Below are 24,612 nucleotides of genomic sequence, written 5' to 3'. Positions count from 1 at the left end.
CATCTTTTGGCACTAATGCTCAAGCAACAGGAAGCTAAAAGGTCTATACCAGTGATTAGATGTGTTAAACGTGGAGTAGTATCTTTAACAGAGGAAATAAGCAAGACATTCAAGAATTACTTTAAAGAACTCTATACAAATGGCTCAATTCCTTCTGAGAATGACTTCACAGATTTTTTTAGTGGATTAGACCTCCCTACATTGTCATTAGAGGACACCAAAACTCCAGACTCTCCTATTACACTGGATGAGCTACTTAAACCTGTCTAAGCTACAAATAAGGGCCGCACGCCAGGTATAGATGGCATACGTGTGGAACTTTACCTAGCACTTGAACCAGTATGTTTAGAAACTTTAAGTTATGCTATTGGAAATGGCGCTTTCCATAGAGATCTAAACATAGCCCTGATCACAGTTATACCTAAGTCCAGTAAGGACCCCTTGGAGTGTGCCAATTACCATCCAATCTCCTTGATAAATGCCGACCTCAAGGTATTTTTCAGTATTAGCCAGTAGATTTGAGACAGTAGTTGGGAAAATAACTAGCCCAGATCAAACGGGCTTTATTCGATTGCCCTGAATGGCCATAGCTTTGGATAGTTCTAAAAGAATTTAAGTTTGGCGATATATTTATCAGTATGATTCAAACACTGTGTACTAATCCTTCAGCCCGGTTATGTGTGGGTGGAGGTTTCTCGGAGTTATCTCTGACATAGGATGGGGCACATGACAAGGGGACCCTCTGTCTCCTTTAATTTTTACTTTATCTATTGAACTGCTTGCACATTTAATTAGAAACTCCCCTCAGATCTCCCCTATTACTATAGGTACAATGTCACACTTGGTATCTCTTTACATGAACGACACATTAGTTTATATGGCAAATATTCAACAAGCTCTCCCCTATATTTTAAAAACACTGGAGCAATTTGGATTTCTTTCAGAATACAAAGTTTATTTGTCAAAATCAGCACTGATGCTAATTAATGTAGATAAAAGTAAGGTGTCTCTCCCTCCCCAGATTGAGGTTACAAAAGAGGTCCTCTACTTGGGTATTAAAGTTAATACTTCCCTGTCATCTGTGGCTAAAACAAATTACACTTTAATTTTGAAAAAAATAGAAGAAGTTGTTAATAGATGGAGACACCTGCCCGCATCAGCCCCAGCCCGTATATTGGTCAATAAAATGAACATCTTACCCTGCATTAATTTTATCTGCTCAATGATCCCACTTGTGCCTCCAGCAGGATGTTGGCAAAAACTGGACTCCTTACTGTGATGCTATTTAAAAAGTGTCTACATTTCAAAAAGTCGGGAGGGAGATTGGCATGTCCAAATTTTAAACTGTATCACAGGGTGTTTATATTAAAAAGTCTTAGCTACTGGATGGAGGAGGATAAAGTTTTGTCATGGAAAAATATAGAAAAAAGAGCTAATAGCACCAATAAGGTTGAAGGACTTTCTCCTTATAGGTATGTCTACCAAAAAATGTGATTTGTATTATGGCCCAATTTTAACCTATATGCTACAAGTGTTTAGAGCAGCAGAAAAATTCCTAAAATTTAAAAGCGTATGGTGCAAATCATCTCCATTATGGAACAATAATCATTTTCTATCTGGGGGAAAACCATTCACTAACAGAACTTGGGAGGATAAAGGTTTTAATACTTTTCAAAATATTAATGGGACAAGTACTATCCTTAGCTTTGAAGAACTGGTATCTCAATATAATATTGATAAACATTCTTTTTCTTCTATTTTAGAGTAAGATCAGCTGTAAAGCCTATGGGGTTCCTTGGGGTTCAGATTTAAAGGACCATCCCATTTTAAGTTGGATACAGAGTGTTCCAAGACACTGATATATCTTTGATAAATTAAACTCCCAGAAATATATGCCCACATCAGGAATGAAAGCCTGGGATAGGGATATATCTGAAATGGGATAAGACTTAGACTGGAATGTGATTTGGGATAATGCTGCCGGTGCTTCGAAAAATGCAAATAATCGGTATAGACACTTGAAATTTTGTCATACAGCATACCTAACTTTGAGAATTAGACATCAAATGGGACCTGTTCCTGACCTATATTGCTCATTTTGCCCCCATGGAACTATTAACTCTTTTATACATTTTGTATGGGAATGTCCAGGGGTTTTTGGTTTGTGGGGGAAGGTTATCAGTAGTCTTACATAACTAACGGGGGTACAATTACTATTGGACCCCACTCTACATCTTCCAAATGATGACTTCCACCTTTCCCTTACTGAAATAGCATGCAAAATCTGGCTGGCAGGCTTGACTGCAACTAAGAAGATTGTAATCCAGTGTTGGAAATCTCCTCATGGTATTTCAAGTACTCACTGGCTTTGGAAATTTTTGGACATTTCTTTCCTGGAGTTATCATCAGCAAGAGTAAATGATGCATGACTAAACACTACCTTAATGTGGACAAATTTGATATCTAACTTAAAAGATCTTCTGTTGAAATAGGAATGCTCTGTCTGTGTATGCTCTACTATTCAGTTGGTTGGTGGAGGGGAGAGGGGTGGGGGGGGAGAGAGGGAGGTGGGGTGGGGATGGGGATAAGGGTTGGGGTGTGGCTGGGTTAAACGGTCAAAATGTAATTGGCAACTGGTTGTATTGAATGTAATTTATTGGTGTTGCAATAAAAATTAGTGATATACAAAAACAATTCTTCCAACAAACTTTAAAAGTTCGAAGTACAGATGGCTGAACATCACTGAAAGACTGATGGTAACAGCAAATTCATAATAAATTAAATTAAACAATTCTTGACATTGATCTAAAGAGCTTCACATTAATTTACTGGAAGTATTACATCCAATAGTCCTTTTGTGCAATTGACTGATCATTGACTAAGATTCCTGCCATTAACCCTGCATCCTGCTTTCAATCTCAACCTTCTGAAGTGTGTCATTTAACCCTTCTCTGGATTAAAATCCATCTGGCAATTCTCGGTCTAGCTCTGCATTCTATCAATGTCCTTTTGTAACCAATATCAGGGAGACTTGGTCACTGTCCCCGAAATGCTCTCCCACTGACAGAATTGGTATGTCACCTGACCAGTTTCATTGCCTAGATCTAGATCTTGAATGGCCTGTCCTCTATTTGGTTTGTCCACATGTTGTGTCAGGAATTCTTCCTGGACGCATCAAATTAAATTCTGCCTCATCTAAATCTCCTGCACTGAGGAGATGTCAATAAAAATTAGGGAATTTGAATTTATCCATGACAACAAGCCTGACAATCTTGAACCTTATCAAAGTCTGTCTATGGATCTGCTCCTCAGGGTATATATAATGTAGTGATTGCTCCCTACCTGCTTCTTGCTTCCACCCTCTCTGACTCAGCAGCATGTCCCTACACGACATCCTCCATTTCTGCATTTGTGACACTATCATAAGATATAGGAGCAGAAGTAAGCCATTCAGCCCACTCTGTCTGCTGCGCCATTCAATCATGGCTGATCCAATTTTTCCAGTCATCCCAATCCCCTACTTTCTCCCCATACCCTTTGATGTCCTGGCTAATCAAGAACCTATCTATCTCTACCTTAAATGCACCCACCTCCACAGCCACTTGCGGCAACAAATTCCACAGATTTACCACCCTCTGACTAAAGTAATTGTCATGGTTCTGGTTGGCCGTTCCACTTTAACACTTCTTTCTCCCTGATCATGCCCCAATTTCAGTCAATTGCTTCTAGTTACCCAATAATCGTACACGTGGCTTTCATCAGAGACTGCAAAATAAATACGAGGACGACTCTATTACAGGTTGCCAGTTCATTGGTCAATTCTTGTGTGATACTTTGCTCCCTGTTCTGATGAGAACAGTTAGTTCTAAGTTCTGCTCTAGTTTCTGGAGAGTCCCTATGAATCCCATCTCCTTGTCAAGATCCCTCTGGTTTCCTGCTGTACGTTCAGGTCTACACCAGCCTCCCCAACTGAGTCAACATGCCAGTGTCCTGCACTTGGGTTCTCCTCTGTCACCCCTGTGTAACAGAATGAACTGGCCAGAATGAACCCAGCGGACACGGACCCGGTGCGACAGGCCCTCGTTAGCCAGGGCTCCCTACTGGGCATACATGATCAACTAATCAGAGAAGTCATGAAAGATCTTTGTGCCCTATCCGAGGATGTAAAGAAGGTCAGTGAGCAGGTTGACCGGGTATCCGCTCCCCTCACTCCGTCCCTTCCAAGAACCCAGTCTGACAAAACCGCACAGCCTGGGATGGCTACGCCCCTTTGCTCGACAACACAATCACCTCGAGAGCCTTGCGTACCCAAACCAGAACCCTGTGCTGGGGACCGAGGGAAGTGCCGAGCTTTCTTACTGCAGTGCTCTCTAGTTTTCGAGCAACATCCACGTATGCACAGCTCTGACAGAATAAAAATTGCATACATCCTGGAGCTGTTACGAGGGGATGCCTTATCATGGGCCACCACGATCTGGGACAACTGGCCAGAGGTCTGTTCTCCTTCTCCACCTTCGTCTCCGAAATGAGGAAGGTTTTTGAACAGCCCATTCGCAGGAAGGATGCCGCTAGTGGCCTTCTGACTCTCTGTCAGGGCTCGCGAAGCGTAGCGAAATACTCCGTAGAGTTCCGAACATTAGCGGCCAACTCTGGGTGGAATGATGAAGCACTACAGGAAGTGTTTCGATGGGGTCTCTCTGACAAGATAGAAGATGAATTAGCGGCCAGGGATGATGCGAACAGCCTGGACTCTTTGGTCTCTCTAGCCACCAGGGTAGATAATCGACTTCGAGAATGTCTGAGGGAAAAGACCGGCCACCCCGCTCCTCGGGTCATCCTACAGCCCACCTTACCATCTTCGGCCAGCCGCTCTTCCCCGTCCGTTCCTAGTGTTGCTCCCACTCCGTCTGTTCTGGTGAATCAGACGCCACTCCCTTCAGTTCCCAAAGCCCGGATGCAGATCCAAGCTACTGTAACCTACAACCAACAGTCCCTATCCTTGTCTACCTTGATAGACTCCAGTGCTGAGGGGAATCTGTTGGATGAAGACATAGCTGCCCAGGCCGGAATTCCTTGGGAGCCATTGTCTACCCCTCTGGAAGCCTGAGCACTGGACAGAAGACTTCTGGCTCGAGTCACTCACTGTACTCCACCACTGTCTTTGATCCTTTCTGGGAATCAGGAGCAGATACAATTTAACCTAATCTCCTCTCTTCAAGCCCCGATAGTACGTGGATACCCCTGGTTACGCCACCATAATCCTTGCATTGATTGCTCTACCGGGAGGATAACCAGCTGGAGCCCTTTTGCCACGCGACCTGTCTGCAGTCGGCCCTATCCCCTAGGGAGGATACAGCGACCTCACCTGTCTTTGAAACCCTCGAATTGTCCAGAGTTCCCACAGAATACCACGACCTGGGACAGGTATTCAGCAAGCAACTTGTTCTTTCCCTGCCTCCACACCGCCTGTGTGACTGCCCTATCAACCTTCTCCCCGGGGCCTCGTTACCTACCAGTCGCCTGTATAACTCGTCCCGGCCTGAGAGAGAAGCCAAGGAGAGATATATTAGTGAGTCTCTCAAACGGGCATTATTCAACCCTCATCCTCCCCGGTGGGCACTGGATTCTTCTTTGTGGGGAAGAAGGATGGCTCTCTCTGTCCCTGCATCGATTACCGAGGCCTAAATCGTATCACCATTAAGTACCCACTACTTCTTATAAGTTCTGTGTTCGAGCCACTTCGTGGAGCCACCATCTTCTCAAAGTTGGACCTCCGAAACACCTACCACTTGGTCTGGATAAGGGAGGGGGACGAGTGGAAGACCGCTTTCAATACCCCATTAGGCCACTTCGAGTACCTAGTCATGCCTTTCGGCCTCACCGATGCCCCTGCAGTTTTTCAAGCCTTGATTAACGATGTACTAAGAGACTTCATTAACCGCTTTGTTTGTCTACCTGGATGAAATCCTGATTTTTTTTTTCCCAGCAGTCCCCAGCAACACGTGCTCCATGTCTCCATGTCTCCACGTGCTCCGTCAAGTCCTGCAGAGGCTGGGGGAGAATAAATTATTTGTAAAGGCGGAGAAATGTGAATTCCACGTCCCCTCGGTCAGCTTCCTAGGTTATATCATTGAGAGGGGACAGGTGAGAGCAGATACTGAGAAGATCTGGGCTGTGGCGAAGTGGCCCAAACCCACAGACCGCAAGCAACTCCAATGGTTCCTGAGGTTTATGAACTTCTATCGCTGGTTCATCAGAAACTACAGTCAGGTGGCGGCTCCCCTTACCCGACTTACCTCGCCTGCCATACCTTTCCTTTGGAACTCCGAGGCGGACTGAGCATTCGCCAAACTGAAGAGGCGTTTCACGTCTGCCCCCATTCTGATTCAACCAGACCCCTCCTGTCAGTTCATTGTGGAGGTTGACGCCTCTGACTCCAGGGTGGGAGCGGTACTATCCCAACGTTCGGGCCCGGATCAGAAACTACATCCCTGTGCCTTCTTCTCTTTCTAACTGTCTCCCGTTGAACAAAACTATGACGTGGGGAACCGGGAACTACTAGTGGTTAAACTGGCTTTGGAAGAGTGGAGGCGTTGGTTGGGGGTGGGGTGGAACACCCATTTATCATCTGGACAGACCACAAGAACCTGGAATATGTTCAGACTGACAAAAGCCTGAATTCCTACCAGGCCCATTGGGCATTATTTTTTGGCCAGTTCAGGTTCTCCCTCACCTATCATCCGGGGTTCAAGAGCGGGAAGCCCGATGCCCTCTCCCGTCACTACATTTCCATGAAGGATCCTCCCAGCCCCGAGACCATTCTTCCACCATCCTGTGTAGTAGCTGCTCTCACCTGGGAGATCGAGTCCAAATTCAAAGAGTCCCAAAGGATGTAACCCGACCCAGGCACCGGACCTCCCAATCGCCTCTTTGTACCCGATGCTGTTCGATCACAGGTCCTATAGTGGGAGCAAATTTCTCACTTCGCCTGTCATCCTGGAGCTGATTGGACCCTGACCCTCCTGAAGAGGCATTTCTGGTGGCCCTCCATGGGCACTGGCACCGTTCCTATGTTTCCACATGTTCCATCTGTGACCGTGGAAAAGCCTCCCATCGGCCACCTGCGGGATTACGCCATCCCCTACCTGTACCTGGGCATCCCTGGTCCCACGTCGCTTTAGACTTCATCACCGGTCTACCCCCTTCTTATGGAAGCACAACTGTCCTCACCATGGTAGACCGATTCTCCAAGGTGGTGCATTTTGTGGCCCTCCCTAAACTCCCATCCTTGCAAGAAACCACAGATCTTCTAGTCTGCCATGTCTTCCGTCTCCACGGAATCCTCGCGGACATCCTCTCCGATAGAGGTCCCCAGTTTGTCTCGCAGGTATGGAGAGCCTTCTGTCGAGCCCTAAGGGCAACGGCTAGCCTGTCACCCCCAAACGAAATGGGTCAACCATGACTTGGAGGCAATGCTACATTGTGTAATGACAAACCACCCATCAACCTGGAGCGACCATCTCCTGTGGGTTGAGCACACCCTCAAGTCCCTGGTGAGCTCTGCCATTGGGAGGTCCCCGTTCAGATGCTCACTTGGGTACCAACCCCCGCTGTTCCACGCTCAGGAAGAAGAGATCGTGGTACTGTCGGTTCGGGACCATGTTGATTGGTGCCGGAAGGTTTAGGAGGAGACTCGCATGGTCCTACTCAAATCAACAAACCAAAATAAGAAAACGGCCGACCGACACCGGACTCCAGCACCAGAGTATCAACCGGGGCAGACGGTGTGGCTTTCCGCCAAGGAGATCCTGCTCAAATGCAAACCTAGGAAACTCGCCCCCCGCTTCCTGGACCCATTCAAGGTCCAAAGGAATATCAACCCCACAGCAGTCTGCCTCACGCTGCCTATGTCCATGTGTATTAACCCAACCTTTCATGTGTCCCAGATAAAACCTGTCTCTATCAGCCCTTCATGTCCCATAGCTGTGACTCCTCCCCCTGTCTGGCTCATTGACAACCATCCAGCATACACTGTCCGACGACTGCTACATGTGCACCGTCGGGGCAAGGGCCTCCAGTACCTGGTAGACTGGGGGGGGGGGGGGTACGGTCCTGAAGAATGTTCCTGGGTCCCCCGCTCCTTTATCCTAGACCCTTCCCTCATCCAGGACTTCCATCGGGACCATGCAGACAGGCCTGGAGGAATGATGGGAGGCTCCCATTGAGGTGGGGGGAGGGTATTGTCATGGTTCTATTTGGCCGTTCCCCTTTAACACTTCTTCCTACACTTATAAGTCTCTCTATGGGCTCTCTGTTTTCTCAACACTACCCCCTCCTCCACCTACTTTTGTATCATCGGCAAAGTTAGCCACAAATCCGTTAATACCATAATCCAAATCATTGACATACGTCGTAAAAAGCAGCAGTCTCAGCACTGACCCCTGTAGAACTCCACTGGTAACTGGCAGCCAGCCAGAATAGGATCCCATTATTCCCACTCTCTGTTTTCTGTCGAACAGCCAATGCTCCACCCATGCTAGTAACTTCTCTGTAATTCCATGGGCTCTTATCTTGCTAAGCAGCCTCATGTGCAGCACTATGTCAAAGGCCTTCTGATAATCCAAGTACATCACGTCTACCACATCTTCTTTGTCTACCCTGCTTGTATTTTCCTCAGAGTTGCAGTACATTTGTCAGGCAAGATTTTCCTTTCAGGAAACCATGCTGGCTTAGGCCTATCCTGTCATGTGCCTCCAGGTACACTGTAATCTCATCCCTAACTATCGATTAAAACAACTTCCCAACCACTCATGTCAGGCTAACAGGTCTATAGTTTCCTTTCTGCTGCCTCCCACACTTCTTAAATAGCGGAGTAACATTTGTAATTTTGCAATCCTCCAGTACAATGCCAGAATTTATCAATTCTTGAAGATCATTGTTAGTGCCTCCACAATCTCTTCAGAACCCAAGGGTGCATTCCATCAGGTCCAGGAGATTCATCCACCCTCAGAACATTAAGCTTTCTGAGCACCTTCTCAGTCTTAATTTTCACTACACATACTTCACATCCCCAACACTCTTGAATATCTGGTATACTGCATATGTCTTCCACTGAGACTGATGCAAAATACCTATTCAGTTCTTCTGCCATCTTTGTGTCTCTCATTAGAATATCTCCAGTGTCATTTCCTATATCTACCCTCAACTCTTTTACCCTTTACATACTTAAAAAAGCTTCTATGATATTAGTCGCCAGCTTCCTTTCATAATCCATCTTTTCCTTCTTAATGACCTTCTTAGTTTCCTTCTGCAAGTTTATAAAAGCTTCTCAATCCTTTATCTTGCCACTAGTTTTGGCCTCATTGTATGCCGTCTCTTCTGTTTTTACTTTGTCTCTGACTTCACTTGTTAGCCATGGTAGTGTAGTTCTTCCATTTGAAAATTTCTTTTTATTTTGTTATCCTTGATTATCAATGCCATTCCCAGAATGTTTTGCATCCATTCCAGCCCTTGTAACAGCCAAGTCTCTGTAATAGCCATAATGTTGCAGTTCCAAATACTGATCTATACTCTCTAAGTTCATTGCCTTTCTACCCGATACTTCTTCCATTAAAGCAAACTGATTCGAACCCATGCAAATGACTAATCTTCCTGAAAGCCTCTCTATGCATTCCATCTGCAGTGTCTTTACATCAATTGCCCCAGTATAAGACCTATCACTCTAGTTCCCATTCCCCTGCCAATCACATTTAAACTCTCCCCAAATCTGGCTGCAAGGGCATGGTTCCCTCAAGAGTCCTTCCAGAAATGCTCGCAAAGCCAGTCAACCATCATCTTTTGAAAGATAAACCAACTAACATTTTTGGTCAAATCTCAGAGATTATCTAGAATTTTTTCATTTGTTCTTTTGTTTTATATCCTTGAACAACTGGCTTGTCCATAAGTCTAGAAGAAAACAGGAGATGTTGAGTAAGCTTGGGTTTTTCTCTTTCTAAAGGAGGATGAGAGGTGACTTGATAGCGGTGTATAAGATGATAAGAGACATAGATAGAGTGGACAGCAGAGACATTTTCACCCAGGGCAATAATGGCTAAGACAAAGGGGTATATCTGTAAAGTGTATAGAAGGAAGTGTAAAAAAAATCTACACCTACTACCAAGACAAAGCTGGTTGGTTTAAAAAAAAACAAGAGGGGAAAGAAAGAGTACTTTAACATATAGTGTTTTATAATAATTGCCCAGATGAGTGTAGATATTTTTATAATATAATTAACCATATTATTGTATTTCATAATTCAATTTATTTCAATTGTTAAGGATTCAAGCAACAATAAGTATATGAGTGAGGCAGGGTTTTGATAACAAACAAAACGTTTATTAAACACTGAAAAACAAACCCCCCAAAAGTAAACAAATCACTCACGTAACTGAAAATCAGCTGCTGTGCGGCAGCTTAAACAGTTCTTAAAGCCATGAAGCTTAAACAGTTCTTAAAGCAATATTGCAAAAACAGTTCTTCAAAGAAATATTATGAAAGTTCAAAATGCTTACAGACCATTTAAGGGAGAGACTTTTTAAATGATTTAAATTCTCTTTCACATTGTGTTGTTGCAGTTCCCAGTCAAACTACTTTTCCCATGGAGAATTTACGAAGATGGAAAATGAAATGTCTTAAAGGCACTGACCTTTCCTTTACAACACTGTACTCAATCCTTTCTGCTATTCACAGGGATTAACACGAGTACAGTCAATGAATTCCTTCTGAATGAAGATCAAATAAGGTTGAACCCGTTTCACTGTCAAAATAGACTTTCCTCAATCTTTTAACTCCCGAACTCCGATCTTCATTCTCCATTGATTCTCAACTAGCAGTCTTATAAAGAAACTGCTGGCAATGACCTCTTAAACTTTAAACATTAAATAAAATTCCATCTTTCAACCAGACTGCATCATAACAGTAAATCACGCAGTGGCATGAAGTCAACATAGCAAATCCTGCCACGAACTGCCCCTCCTCACAGGGAGGGGTCCTCCTTTTATACCCTGTAAAAAAAAACCTGTCACATGACCTCTACTGGCGGGAAAATAACGTCACTCCACCATCACAAGACCATGACCTCAAGTCCAGTATAGCTTCAACACCTGTCACGTGACAAGGACACCACTGTCATGTACCACGGGTACGTAACATCTCCCTCCAAAAAAAAACATTTTTGTCTGTCAAGGACAAAAATTTTAACAATTATTTACAAGAAAAACAAATGTATAAATTTTATAACATACACAATATATCATACAGTATCAGCATATAACATCTTACAACTCACAATACAGTAGGAGCGTTACAATTGTAAAAAAACACTCCATAAAAAAATTACATTGTACATTCAACATCAAGATAGACAATCAGCAACCACATTATCTTTACCTTTAATATGAGTTATCACAATATTGTACTCTTGTAACATCAAACTCCAATTTAATAACCTTCTGTTTTTGTTTTTCATCTTACTCAGAAAAACTAACGGATTATGATCAGTGTAAACAATAAGTGGTTTTTGAGTTGTACCAATGTATACCTCAAAATATTCTAAAGCTAAAACAAGAGATAACCATCCCTTCTCCATTGTCGAATATTTTCTTTGATGCTTATTACATTTCTTAGAAAAGTAAGCTACTGGATGATCAACCTCATCACCCTCATTCCTTTGCAATAATACTGCTCCTGCAGCCTCATCACTAGCATCTATAGCTAATGAAAAAAGTTTTTCATAATCAGGTGCCTTGAGCACAGGTTGTTGACATATCATTGTTTTCAATTTCTTAAATGCTTCTTGACAAGGCACTGACCACACAAACTTCATTTTCTTCTGCAAAAGGTTAGTTAATGGAAGGGCAACATTAGCAAAAATCTTACAAAATTTTCGATAATATCCTACCATTCCCAAGAATCTTCTGAGAGTTTTTTTTTCCCCATTGGAGTGGGAATCTCTAAAATTGCCCGAACTTTTGCCTGAACAGGAGCTACCTTACCTTGACCCACAACATAACCAAGGTAAGTCACAGTGGCATGTCCAAATTCACTCTTAGCTAAATTAATAGTTAAGTTAGCTTTTGAAAGCCTTTCAAACAATTTCTCCACCGCAATAATGTGTGCTTCCCAAGTATCATTTCCTGTCACTAAATCATCAATATAAGCATCAGTATCTTTCAATCCATGAATCACAGAGATAATCATCCACTGGAAAGTACCTGGGGCATTCTTCATCCCAAATGGAAGAACATTACATTCATATAGCCCAGATGGAGTTACAAATGCAGAAATCTCTCTACCTCTGTCCGTGGAACACACCATTACCCTTTCAATAAATCAATTTTTGTAAGGAACTTTGTTTTTCCAAATTTATCTATACAATCATCTACTCTAGGAATTGGGTATGCATCTGATTTCGTTACAGCATTCACCTTCCTATAGTGTGTATAAAACCTAATACTACCATCTGGTTTTGGCACCATAACACAGGGTGAACTCCAATTCGAGTTAGAAGGTTTAATAATATTATTCTCTAACATATATTTAATTTCTTTCTCAGCAAGTTCACATTTTTCTATGTTCATCCTATATGGGTGTTGTTTAATAGGTTTGGCATCTCCAACATCTACATCAAGTGAAGCTATAGTAGTCCTTCTCGGAACATCTGTAAACAAATCCTTATATTTAAAAATCTGCTGTTTCTGCTCTAGCTGTAAATGTGCTAATTTCTCCTCAATATTTTCCAGAATAGTCCAAAAAATTAGTGTGTATTTCCTTACTAATCCACTGCCTCATCAATACTCCTTTTCCAAGTAATATCCTACTGGCACCTTCTCAATTTCACTTTCGAGTAGAGCTTGTTCTCTTAATTTTATAATCTCAGGGTCTCTACTCTGCTCTGCTATCATCTCCTTCCGAGACAGAGATAAATCTTCACAGTCAGACTTACTCCAAGAATCTTGTTCACACAACGAATGTAAGAAAGTCTCTGACACATCCTCAAAACTCGAATCCTGAGTTGAACAGTCATGAGTAACAACCTCATTCTGCGCATCAGTCTTGTTAGCCATAGCTCTAGTCACAACACAGGAATCATCTCTGGTCCCTCTGACTCCATTGTCAAATGCACTTCAGGAAAAACTTGTCCACCTGCCAAGTCATTACCTAACAATAAAGAAATATCCTTCACAGGTAAGCTAAGCTGTAATCCTACTTTAACAAATCCTGTAACTAACCCTGACTTTAAATTTACTTTATGCAAAAGTACAAGCATAAAATCACTCCCAACACCTCTTATATAATTTACCTCACCAGAATCAGACTCTTCATTAAACTTCAATACACTGTCTAACATCAGTGATTGAGAAGCTCCAGTACCCCTAAGGATTTTTATTGGCACCAGAGTAGATCCTTCTTTCAAAGATACAAACCCTTCAGTTATAAAATGATCATATCCCTTTCTAACTTGGTCAGACTCTAACAAAACCTCATTTGTGTTTATCAAACCCTGTAATTTTCCAGGTGCTTCAGTATGTTGCACACAAGCATCTGGAACTGCTTCCTTCTCTTTCTTTTTCAATCTGAAACAGTTAGCTATTACATGGCCAGGTTTCTTACAATAGTTACAAATAAGACCAAACTGTCTTTCCTTCACAGATTTTCCTTCCTCCTTACCTTTCTCATTAACTTCTGATTTAATTTCTGATTTACCTTGAGACTCTGTGTTATTTTTCCTCTTAAAAATTCTGCTCTGTGGAAATTTATTCTTATGGATTAAAACATACTCATCAGCTAACCTAGCAGAGTCCTGCATATATATGTATCCCTCTCATTTAAGTAAGTCCTTACTTCAACAGGGATGCTTCTTTTAAGTTCCTCCATTAAAATCAGCTCTTTCAATGTATCATAGTCCCCATTTACATTTTTAGAAGAAACCCATCTCTCAAAACACATAGCTTTATCATAGGCAAATTCCACATAAGTTTTTTCCACAGACTTCTTCAAACTTCTGAATCTTTCTCTATACGCTTCTGGGACCAATTCATATGCTTTTTCACAATATCATAATCAAGTGATTGTGCAGCAGTTAAATCTGTATAAACCTGTTGTGCTTTGCCTTTAATTACACTTCGTAACAACACTGACCATTTATCTTTTGGCCCCTCTGAAATCTGAGCAATCGTTTCAAAATGTAGGAAATATTTTTCCACTTCTGTTTCACTAAATAGAAGGACCAATTTAATTTATTGACTAGCAACAAATGATTTTCTAGAACCAGAAGACTGATTCCCAGACCCTAATTCCGTCATTGCATATTCAAATTCCCTTTTTTCCTGATCAGCTTCTAACCTACAATGCTCCAATTCTGCTTTACTTTGTTCCAACTTCATTTGTTTGATTTGCAACTGCATCTCTATATTACTTATTGGAAACGACTCTAAAATCGATTCATCAAAATCACCCGAATCCACATAGTGTGATGCGATTTTTCTCTGTATTAGAGCCTTTGATGTAGTCTTCAAAATAACTTTAAGTTGCAATCTACTAGCTATCTCAGACTCCTCAGTTTTTTTCGCCTTCGCTAACAACTCTGCACCTGGGGAAGCCAGAAACTCATCAATATTCATTGTTGCCGAATACCACTCAGAAGCCAATCAAACAAAAGAATCGAGTATTCCCCTTTTCCAAAACACCGATTCAAAATTTAACAAGCATTTAAACTCCAAAGATCCATCCCGGACGAGCCCCCATAGTTAAGTTACGGATTCAAGCAACAATAAATATATGAGTGAGGCAGGGTTTTGATAACAAACAAAACATTTATTAAACAAACCCCCCAAAAGTAAACAAATCATTCACATAACCAAAAATCAGCTGCTGTGCGGCAGCTTAAACAGTTCTTAAAACGATGTTGCAAAAACAGTTCTTCAAAGTAATATTGCGAAAGTTCAAAATGCTTACAGTTCTTTTAAGGGAGAGACGTTTTAAACAATTTAAATTCTCTTTCATGTTATGTGGTTGCAGTTCCCAGTCGAACTACTTTTTCCACAAAGAATTTTACGGAGATGAAATGAAATGGCTTAAAGGCACTGACCTTTCCTTTACAACACTGTACTCAATCCTTTCTGCTATTCACAGGGATTAACATGAGTATAATCAATGAATTCCTTACGAATGAGGATCAAACAAGGTCAAACCCGTTTCAACATCAAAATAGACTTTCCTCGATCTTTTAACTCTCGAACTCCGATCTTCATTCTCCACTGATTCTCAACTAGCAGTCTTATAAAGAAACTGCTCCAATGACCTTTTAAACTTTAGGCATTAAATAAAACTCCATCTTTCAACCAAACTGCATCATAACATTAAATCATGCAGTGGCATGAAGTCAACATAGCAAATCCTGCCACAAACTGCCCCTCCTCACAGGAAGGGGTCCTCCTTTTATCCCCTGTGAAAAAAAACTTGTCACATGACCTCTACTGGCGGGAAAATGACATCACTCCACCATCACAAGACCATTACCTCAAGCTTCAACACCTGTCACATGACAAGGACCACCACTGTCACGTAACACAATGTATTGTATTTGATTGATCATGAATATGGGACACCATGATTGTATCAGTGTGACTTATATTTAGTACATTTAGTGCTATCTTATTTTGATTTATAATAAGTATCCTTATGAATTCTGTATTAATATATATAAATTATAATAAATATTGGAAAGAGAAAGGAAGTATCAGAGGGATTTGTGGGGGACGTTAGAAGTAATTTTTTTACACAGAATTTTGGGGGCATGGAACACACTGCCAGGAAACATAGAGGAGGCAGATACATTGGGGACATTTAACAGAATCTTAGGTAGGCAAAATAGAGGGCTTTGTGGGAGGGAAGGGTGAGTTTGAACTTAGAGTAGGTTAAAAGACTGTCACAACATTATGGGCTGAAAGGACCTATACTGTGATGTATTTTTCAATGCTTTATACAGCATGTGCCACACTCTGTACAGCCTAGTCTTCAGAGTTTTGCTTTTTAAGTAATTATGGAAAGCACTGAGTGCATGCAGTTAATGATCCAGTTAAGCAGTTCTATCAGTGGTCATTCCTGCTGCTTTATATTTTGCAGATTGCATGGTTAATGGAGGGTGTCCGTTAGTACACCAAATTACAAATCAACGGGCAACAAATCAGGGTTGCATGTTGATTATTATCAGGATTCATCAATTCTCGGTGTTTCCAAAAGGCTTCCTTGCTTGCACTCCTTGGTTCCCCGCTGTAATATTTGGTGTGATTCACTGAATGGGTGTATAAACATACTCTGCATTCCTTTTTGGAGGACCGCATATATTTATAATGTCCAATAACAAATTTTGCAACCAATATGAATTTCATCCCTTTTAGTAATACTTTCAGTATAAAAGCAATCTTACTTTATTCTGAAAAATCCTATTCATCCCACTAATAAGAGTTTTAAAGGATGAGAAATAGTCCAATTTCTGTTCACTTATTTGTCTGACATTATCCTGGTGGGCACCTGATTCAAAGTTGTATGGGTAGAGATTAGGAACAAAAAATGTGTTGTTGCTTTGTCAGAGGTGTATTACAGACCTCTCAGTAGTCAACAAGAGATACATGAACAAACGTATATCAGTAAAAGCAAGGATTTTCTTTTTAAGTTTTATTTATTGACCTATAGTGAGGAATAGGCCTCTCCGACACTTCGAGCGATGCTGTCCAGTATTCTCCCAATTTAATCCTTGCCTAATCACAGGACAATTTACAGTGAACAATTAACCTACCAACTGTACGTCTTTGGACTGTGTGAGGAAACCAGAGCACTTGGAAGAGCCCATGTGGTCAGAAGGAGAAAGAACAAAATTCTTGCAGGTAACTGCAAGAATTGAACCCAGGTTGCAAACCATTGTGCTAACCATTATGCTATTGTGCTGTCCCAAAATTTAACAAAAATAAGTTTATAGTGTTAAATATTTTTGATTCCTGAGCAGAATCTGAGGTTTACTTAGCATAAAAGGTGCAGATGGGAGGGAATTTTTAAGATATGTCTGACAGATTCGTTTGACACAATATGTAAACAGACCAATGAGAGAAGGGGCATCATTTGTCTTATCTTTGGAGAATGATGCTGGACATACAGAAAAGTAGTAGAATATTCCAGCTGGAAGGTTCACTAATGCTACTCAGAAGGGTTTAAACTATTTTGGAAGGGGAATGGGAATCAGGTCACCAGGTCAGAAAATGGAAGGATTTAAAGGAAGATAGTTGTCATGACTAGCAAGAACAGGCAGGAGCAACTTAATAGATGCAATAGGATGAACAGGTTGAAGTGTGTTTATTTTAATGCAAGACATTATTCTGAGTAAAGAAGCATGGATCAGTACATGGATAATAATACTATGGCCATAACAGAGACCTAGTTGAGAGTGAGATAGGAAAGAATGCTTAATATTCCAGAGTTTTGATGTTGTAGAAAAGGAAGAAATGAAGGTAAACTGGTAGTGTGGTGGGGGTGGAGATCTGTTTCTACCGAAGGTGTAGGCCCTCCTTCTCTCCACTACCCTGCAGGTCACCCTTAGGCAAGGTGTAATTCCTGCTTATCCCCCCAGTCAGTATCACATGAAGCCATGGGAGCAGGGTGCACACAGTCAGATGAACAGCTGGTATTAGTGCTGTTCCGGAGTTACCATTCTGTGACCTCTGTTGATTTTGAGATGTATAAGTGACATGGATGAAAGCATAGATAAGTGAGTTAATAAGTTTGCAGATGATATGAAGTTTGATGGTGTTGTGGATAGCATAGAACACTTGCGAAGGATGCATCAGAATATAGAACAACTGCAGATATGGACAAAGAAATAGCAGATAGAGTTGATGTTGCATCTTGGGAAGTCATATGTAAGGAGGCTGTACACTGTTAATAGCAAGACCCGTAACAGTGTTGATGATCAGAGCAATTCTGGGGTCGAATCCATAGCTCCCTGAAAATGGGTTGATGGCGCATATGGCATGCTTTTCTTGAGCAAAAGAACTGAGTGAAAAGGTCAGGAAGTTATGTTGTAGCTTTGTAAAAATCTACTTAGGCCATATTTGGAATATCGTATTCAGATTGGGTGACTTCATTATAGAAAGGATGTTAAGGTTTTGAAGAGGGCGCAGAAGTTAACCAGGATGCTGCCTGGATTAGAGGGCATGTGTTAAAAGGAGAGTTTGGACAACTTGGGTTGTTTTATCTAGAGCAGAGGAGGCTGAGGGAAGGACTGTCAGAGGTTTATAAGATTGTGAGAGGCATAGACAGAGTAGGCAGTCAGTATCTTTTCCCCAGGATTGAAATGTCTAATATCAGAGGGCATGTATTTAAGGTGCAAGGGGTTAAGATCAAAGGAGAAGTGGTTGTTTTTACACAGAGAATGGCAGATGCCTGGAATGCACTGTCTGGAAAGGTAATGGAGGCAAATACAATACAGGCACCTAAGTATTTTTTAGACAGGTACAGGAATGTGCAGAGGTGGAAGGGCATGGACAATGTGCAGGCAGAAGGAATTACTTTAGCTTTGCCTTTGATTACTGATTTAAATAATGAGTTTGGCACAACATTGTGGACCAAAGGGCCAGTGTCTGTACTAAATACTAAAGTGCCATTGGGGAGCATTTTGGAGATAATGATTATAACTTCATGTATTTCAAAGTGCTGATAGAAAAAGGTAGGAATCAATCAGAAATAAATTTCAATAAAAGGTAGGAATCAATCAGAAATAAATTTCAATAAAATCTTGACACAGGTGGACTCAGAGCTCTTAGAGCATCTGCTTGCAGCTAAGCCTATACCGGCACTGTGGGAAGCATTCAGAAGAAAAGTAAGAAGTGTTCAAGAGTCCTGAAAGGAAGAAAATCAAGAATAACAAGTACAGGGAATCCCAGATGTTGAGGGTTATTTGGATAAAGAGAAATATAGAAACATATGGCAGGTACGGAGAACTAAACATAAGGTGGGAGAGATGAACTGCTTGGGGGGGTTGGAAGGGGAAATCTGCCAGGAGCATTAAAACAAACTATCAGCAGGTGGCAAGATTAAGGAAAGTTAGAAGGTATTTGATGTACATTACGGGGAAAGCACTAACCAAGTAAAGGAGAGGGTCCATTTGGGAGATTATGTGTAATTGTGCATGGAGCGTACATGAGAGTCTAACTTTTAATGGCAGAACATTTTTATACAGAAGGATGTTGGGGTGCAAATTCATATCTCCCTGAAAATGTAACAAAAAGCCTTTGGTGATAAAGAGACATACTGCCTTCAATGGTAAGGTTCTGAGTACAGAAGTCAGAAAGTTGTGGCAGTATGAAACTTTGATTCCACCACATTTGGAAGATTGCTGTAGTTTTTATTGAGGAGGCTTTAGAGATAGTGCAGAAGAAGTCCACCAAGATGTTGCCTGGTTTGGAGAGTATTAGCTACAAAAAGAAATTAGACAAATTTCCATTGGTTTTGCTGGATTATCAGAGGCTTAGGAGCAACCAGACAGTAGTATTTTAAATTTTGAAAGTCATAGATTAGATAGATAGTCGGAATAATGTTCTGCCCAGAATGGAAATCTCAACAAAAAGAGACTAAATATTTAAGGTAAAAGCAGGTAAGTAGATTTGGAAAATGATTTTTTTTTAGAAAGAGTACTGGCGCCTGGAATATAATACAAGAGGAGGTGGTAGAAACAGATATGAAAGCATCATTCAAGAGGCTTTTAAACAGGCATACAGGAAATAGAGGGAGATAGATGATATGTAGGCCGAGGGGATTAGCTTACATTGGTATCATGGTTGGTGCAGATAAGGTTGGGTGAAGCTGTCTGTTCCTGTTCTATTTTGCAATACTTTTTATTAGAATCCACAAAAGAAATGGACATTGTCATCAGACAACTCAGTGGCAGGTGGGGGTGGCATGTGGAGCGGGGGGGGGTTGGAAATTAAATCCTCATGAAAATCTTCATGAAGAAAGAAGAGATTCTTGATACCTTAGAGGAGAGAAAAATGAAAAATTCCCAGGGTCAGATGATATTTCCCCCGGGCTGCTATGGGAGACAAGGGAGGAGATTGCTGGAACTCTGGATGATACTTTTAAATATTTATTGACCACTAGTGAAGTATTGGGCAACTGGAGGATGTCATTGTGGTTCCCCATTACAAGAAGTGTAGACCTCTAAGCTTGACATAAGTAGTAAGGAAAATCATTGAGGGAAAAAAAAATTCCAAGAGAGAGGATAATTGATCAATTGGAGAAGAAAGGACTAATCAATAACATCCAGCTTTGTTTGTCAAGGCCTGATTCCGTCTGACCAATCTGACAGAATTTATTGTAAACGTAAGAAAGAGTATTGAGGATGGTGCAGTAGATGTGGTTTATTTAGACTTCAGCAAGACCTCTGACAAGGTTTCACACATGGAATTGAGGTCCAAAAACTTAGGGCCCATGAGATCCTGGATGAATTGTTAAATTGAATCCAAAGTTGGCTTTGCACTAGGACTGAGCAAAAGTCTTAGGCACATGTATATAGCTGTAGTAATTATATCTATTGCACTGTACTGCTGCCGCAAAAAAAAAAGAACAAATTTCATGAGATATTTGAGTAATGATGCCGCTGATATGGATCTGTATTGTAGACAATGGGAAGGTGGAAGGGAGCAGAAAATCATGGTTGAGAAAAAAGGAAGGGAGAGGGGAAGGTGTGGGAAAAACATTTATAATGATCAATAAACCAATTGTTTGGAATCAAATGACCTTGCCTGGTGTCTAAGGGCTAAGTGTGTGTGCACCCATGACACATTCTGTCCCTGGCACTCCTTCTCTGCTATATGCCCCACAACCCTCCCACTGCACTCCACCCTCACCTTTCTCTACATCCTATGCTTTCAACAGATTTACTAACTCGGTCTCCACTCCACGTTGACAAATATAGTACTGTGCAAAAGTCTTGGGCACCCTAGCTTATGTGCCTAAGACTTTTGCACTGTATTGTGGAGGGTGATGGTAGAAGGCTGTTATGATTGTATACTAGTGTCTTGTGATGTTCCCCTGAGATCAGTGCTGGGAAAAACATATGAATGATTTGGATCTGGGTGCAAAAAATGTTTTCCAATGACAGAAAAATGGTGCAGCTGTTGATAATTCCTTTGGCTATTTATTATTCTGAATAAAGGCAGATGGAGTTTAGTCTAGAAAAATGTGAAATGGTGAATTTTTGGAGTACTATTGAGACAGAGCATAGACCATGACTCGCAAGTTTTGTGGAATATAGAGGAATAGAGAACTTTGGTCTACAAGTCCTAACAACTTTGAAGGTGGCAGGGCAGCTAGACAATGTGGTTAGAGAGGCAACATAGGTGGGGCAATGAATACAAGATCAGGCAGGAATAAAATGTTGATGTTTTGGACCAAGATCCTTCTTCAGGACTGGAGAGGAAGTTTGAAGACACCAGAATAAAAAGGTGGGGGGAAGGGAAGGAGGTTAGCCAGAAGATGATAGGTGAAGCTGAGACGTAGAGGGCCGGTGAGGAAGGAATCTGATAGGAGAGGAGAGTGGATGATAGGAGAAAGAGAAAGAGGAGGGGAAGGGATCAATGGAGTGTAATGGCAGGGTGGAAGCTGGAGGCAAAGTTGATGAAATTGTTGAGCATGAAGCAGCAGCAATGCAGTTGTTACTATAGTGGAGGAAGAGTTGGGAAGCATTACCGGGGAAGGCTTGGAATATGGACTGTTTGACAGAGACAATGAAAAGGCAGACATAGCTGGAGCCCATGGCTATCTCTTGAGTCTGGAGAAAGTGAAAGGAGCCAAAGGAAAAAGTATGGAGGTCAAGGACAAGTTCTGCCAGATGAAGGAGGGTGTTAGTAAAGAGGAACTGGTTGGCTGTTCTGTTGGGAAAGAAGCGGAGAGTTTTAAGGTATTCTTGATGGGACATGGAAGTGTATACAGTGAAAATAAGGCTGTCAGAGACAGGGAGTTGGAAGTTAGTGAGGAAATCAAGAGCATGATAAGTGTAGTGGATGTTGTTGAACCAAGAGGGATAAAATGAGTTTAATGGGGCAAGAGCAAGCAGAGACAATAGGCCTACCCAGACAGTCAAGCTTATGGATCTTGGTAGGAGGTAGAAGTGAGCAGAGAGGGGTAAGTGAAATATGAGTTTGGTGGCACTGGATGGAAGTTTCCCAGAGTTGATGAGGTTGGTGATGGTGTCAAAGACAGTTTTTTGAAGGCACAGAGTTGGTTCCTCTTCAAGGGGTAGGGATCAGGATGTGTCTGAGAGTTGCCACATGGCCTCAGGAAGGTAGAGTTCAGTCTGCCATACTACAATAGCATCCTTTTTGTCTGAGGGCTTGATGGTATGGTTGGGTTTGGTACAGACAGGGTGGAGGGAAATGCATTCAGAGACGGTAAGGATCGACGAGGGGAGAGGAGTGCTAAAGTTGAGCCATTTGATGTCTCATCAGCAATTCAAATGAAATGATCCAGAGCAGGGAGAGAACCAGAGGGGTGTCCAAGAAGAGGAGGAGGGTTAGTGATGGAAGAAGAGGGTTATTGGTATAGAGTGTAGAACGTTTGCCAAAAAAGAGGACTTGGAAATGGTCGTGACAGAAGAGCTTGGCATCATCAAGGGTGCAGAACTCACTGAAGTGTGGGTGAATACTGTAGCAAGCTTTGCTCCATGAATGAAACTAGAGGACATAATTTAGGGTAAGAAAGGACGTGAAGTTGAACTTTTGCACCCAGTGAGTGGAGAGTACCTGGAATACAATGCCTGAGAGCGTGATGAAAGCTGAGTCACTGATAACACTTGAGAAGTTTCTACAGTGTATCTAAATCACATAGGCATGAAAGGCTGCAGGCTGGGATCTAAAACATGGGATTAATATGGATGGGTATCTACTGGTTTGAAGTTCAATGTCAATTTTAAAAATTAAGTTATGTACTATATATGCCACCATACACAACCCTAAGACTTGTTTTCTTGTAAATCCAAGTAAACAGTAAATCCAAGAAACACAATAGAATCAGTGATATACCGTACCCTGTAGGGCGGACAAATAATCAATGTACAAGGGAGAACAAACTGCAAATACAGAAGTGAGAAGATAATAATAACAAACAATATTATTAATAAGAAAGGACTCCTTCCATCCTGCGCATGGACTGTTTGAACTGCTTCCGTCTGGTAGGCGCTTCAGATCCCTCAAGACTAAGACTAATAGGCACTGGAGAAGTTTTTTCCCTACTGCGGTCACTTTGCTGAACAGTTAACTGCCGGTTAACTGTCGGCTAACTATTACTTGGATTGCACTACCTGTATGTATAATCTATATTTTCATTTATATTTATCATTTTATTGTTATGAGCAGAGAGACAACATCTGCTGGAAGTAAATTCCTTGTATGTGCACAGGTACTTGGCGATTAAAGTCTGATTCTGATATGCAGTACATCAAGAACATGACACAAAGGTTATAGGAAGAGTTCAGTGATGGAGGGTAGTGAAATTGAATGAAGTTCTTCCCTCTGGTTCAAGAGTCTGATGGTTCAGGGCTAATAACTGTTCCTGAACTTGGTGGTGTGGTTCTTGAGGCTACTGTACCTTCTTCGTGATGACAGCAGCGAGAAGAGAATATGGCCTGAATGGCAGGGGTCCTTGATGATGGATGCAGCTTTTAAACACTCTGCATAAGTATGCCCCATGGTGGGGAGGGTTTCACTTGAGACAAACTGGACCATATCCATTGCTCTTTGCAGGATTTTTCTTTCAAAGACATTGATGTTTCCATAACAGGCTGTGATGCAACCAATCAATATACTCTCCACCACACAACTTTGAAGTTTTTCAAAGTTTTAGATGTCATGCTGAATCTTCACAAATTTGTAAGGAAGTAGAGGCACAGATTTTCTTCATAATTGCACTTACATACCGGTCCAGGACAGATCCACTAACATGATATCAGCAAGGAATTTAAAGCTGCCAACCCTTTCCAACTCTGATCCCCCGATGACAACTGGCTCAAGGACCTCGAGTTTCCTCCTCCTGGAGACAATAATCAGCTCCTTGATGTTGCTGACCTTGAGTGAGAGGTTGTTGTTGTTGCACCACTCAGCCAGATTTTCAATTTCCTTCTTGCAAGGTGATTCATCACCACCTTTCATCTGGCCAACAACTTCGGTGTCATGAACAAATTTAAATATAACATTGTGCTTAGCCTCACAGTCATAAGTATAAAGTGAGGGGCTATGCTCACAGGCTTGTAATGGACCTGTGTTGATGGACATTGTGGACTTTGGCAAGGAAGTGGTAAGCCAAAGACTTGTTTTCATGCTGTATGTCTCAATGGTGCTATGTATAATTTCTGTGCATTTTTACATTTATCACGCTTGTCATTCTTAATGTTGCTGAAGGAAAATGTCTTGAATACTACAGAGGCTCATGCTCAAGATTTAGTGCTCCTCTTTTTACTGGCCATCTCCCTCTCCATCCTGATACAGGATTTTGACCTCAAACTTTGCCATTTCTTCCCCTGCACAATTG

The sequence above is a fragment of the Hypanus sabinus genome, chromosome 5 (genome assembly GCF_030144855.1).
Source record: "Hypanus sabinus isolate sHypSab1 chromosome 5, sHypSab1.hap1, whole genome shotgun sequence".
Classification (NCBI taxonomy): domain Eukaryota; kingdom Metazoa; phylum Chordata; class Chondrichthyes; order Myliobatiformes; family Dasyatidae; genus Hypanus; species Hypanus sabinus.
Note: the sequence above shows the minus strand (reverse complement) of the source record.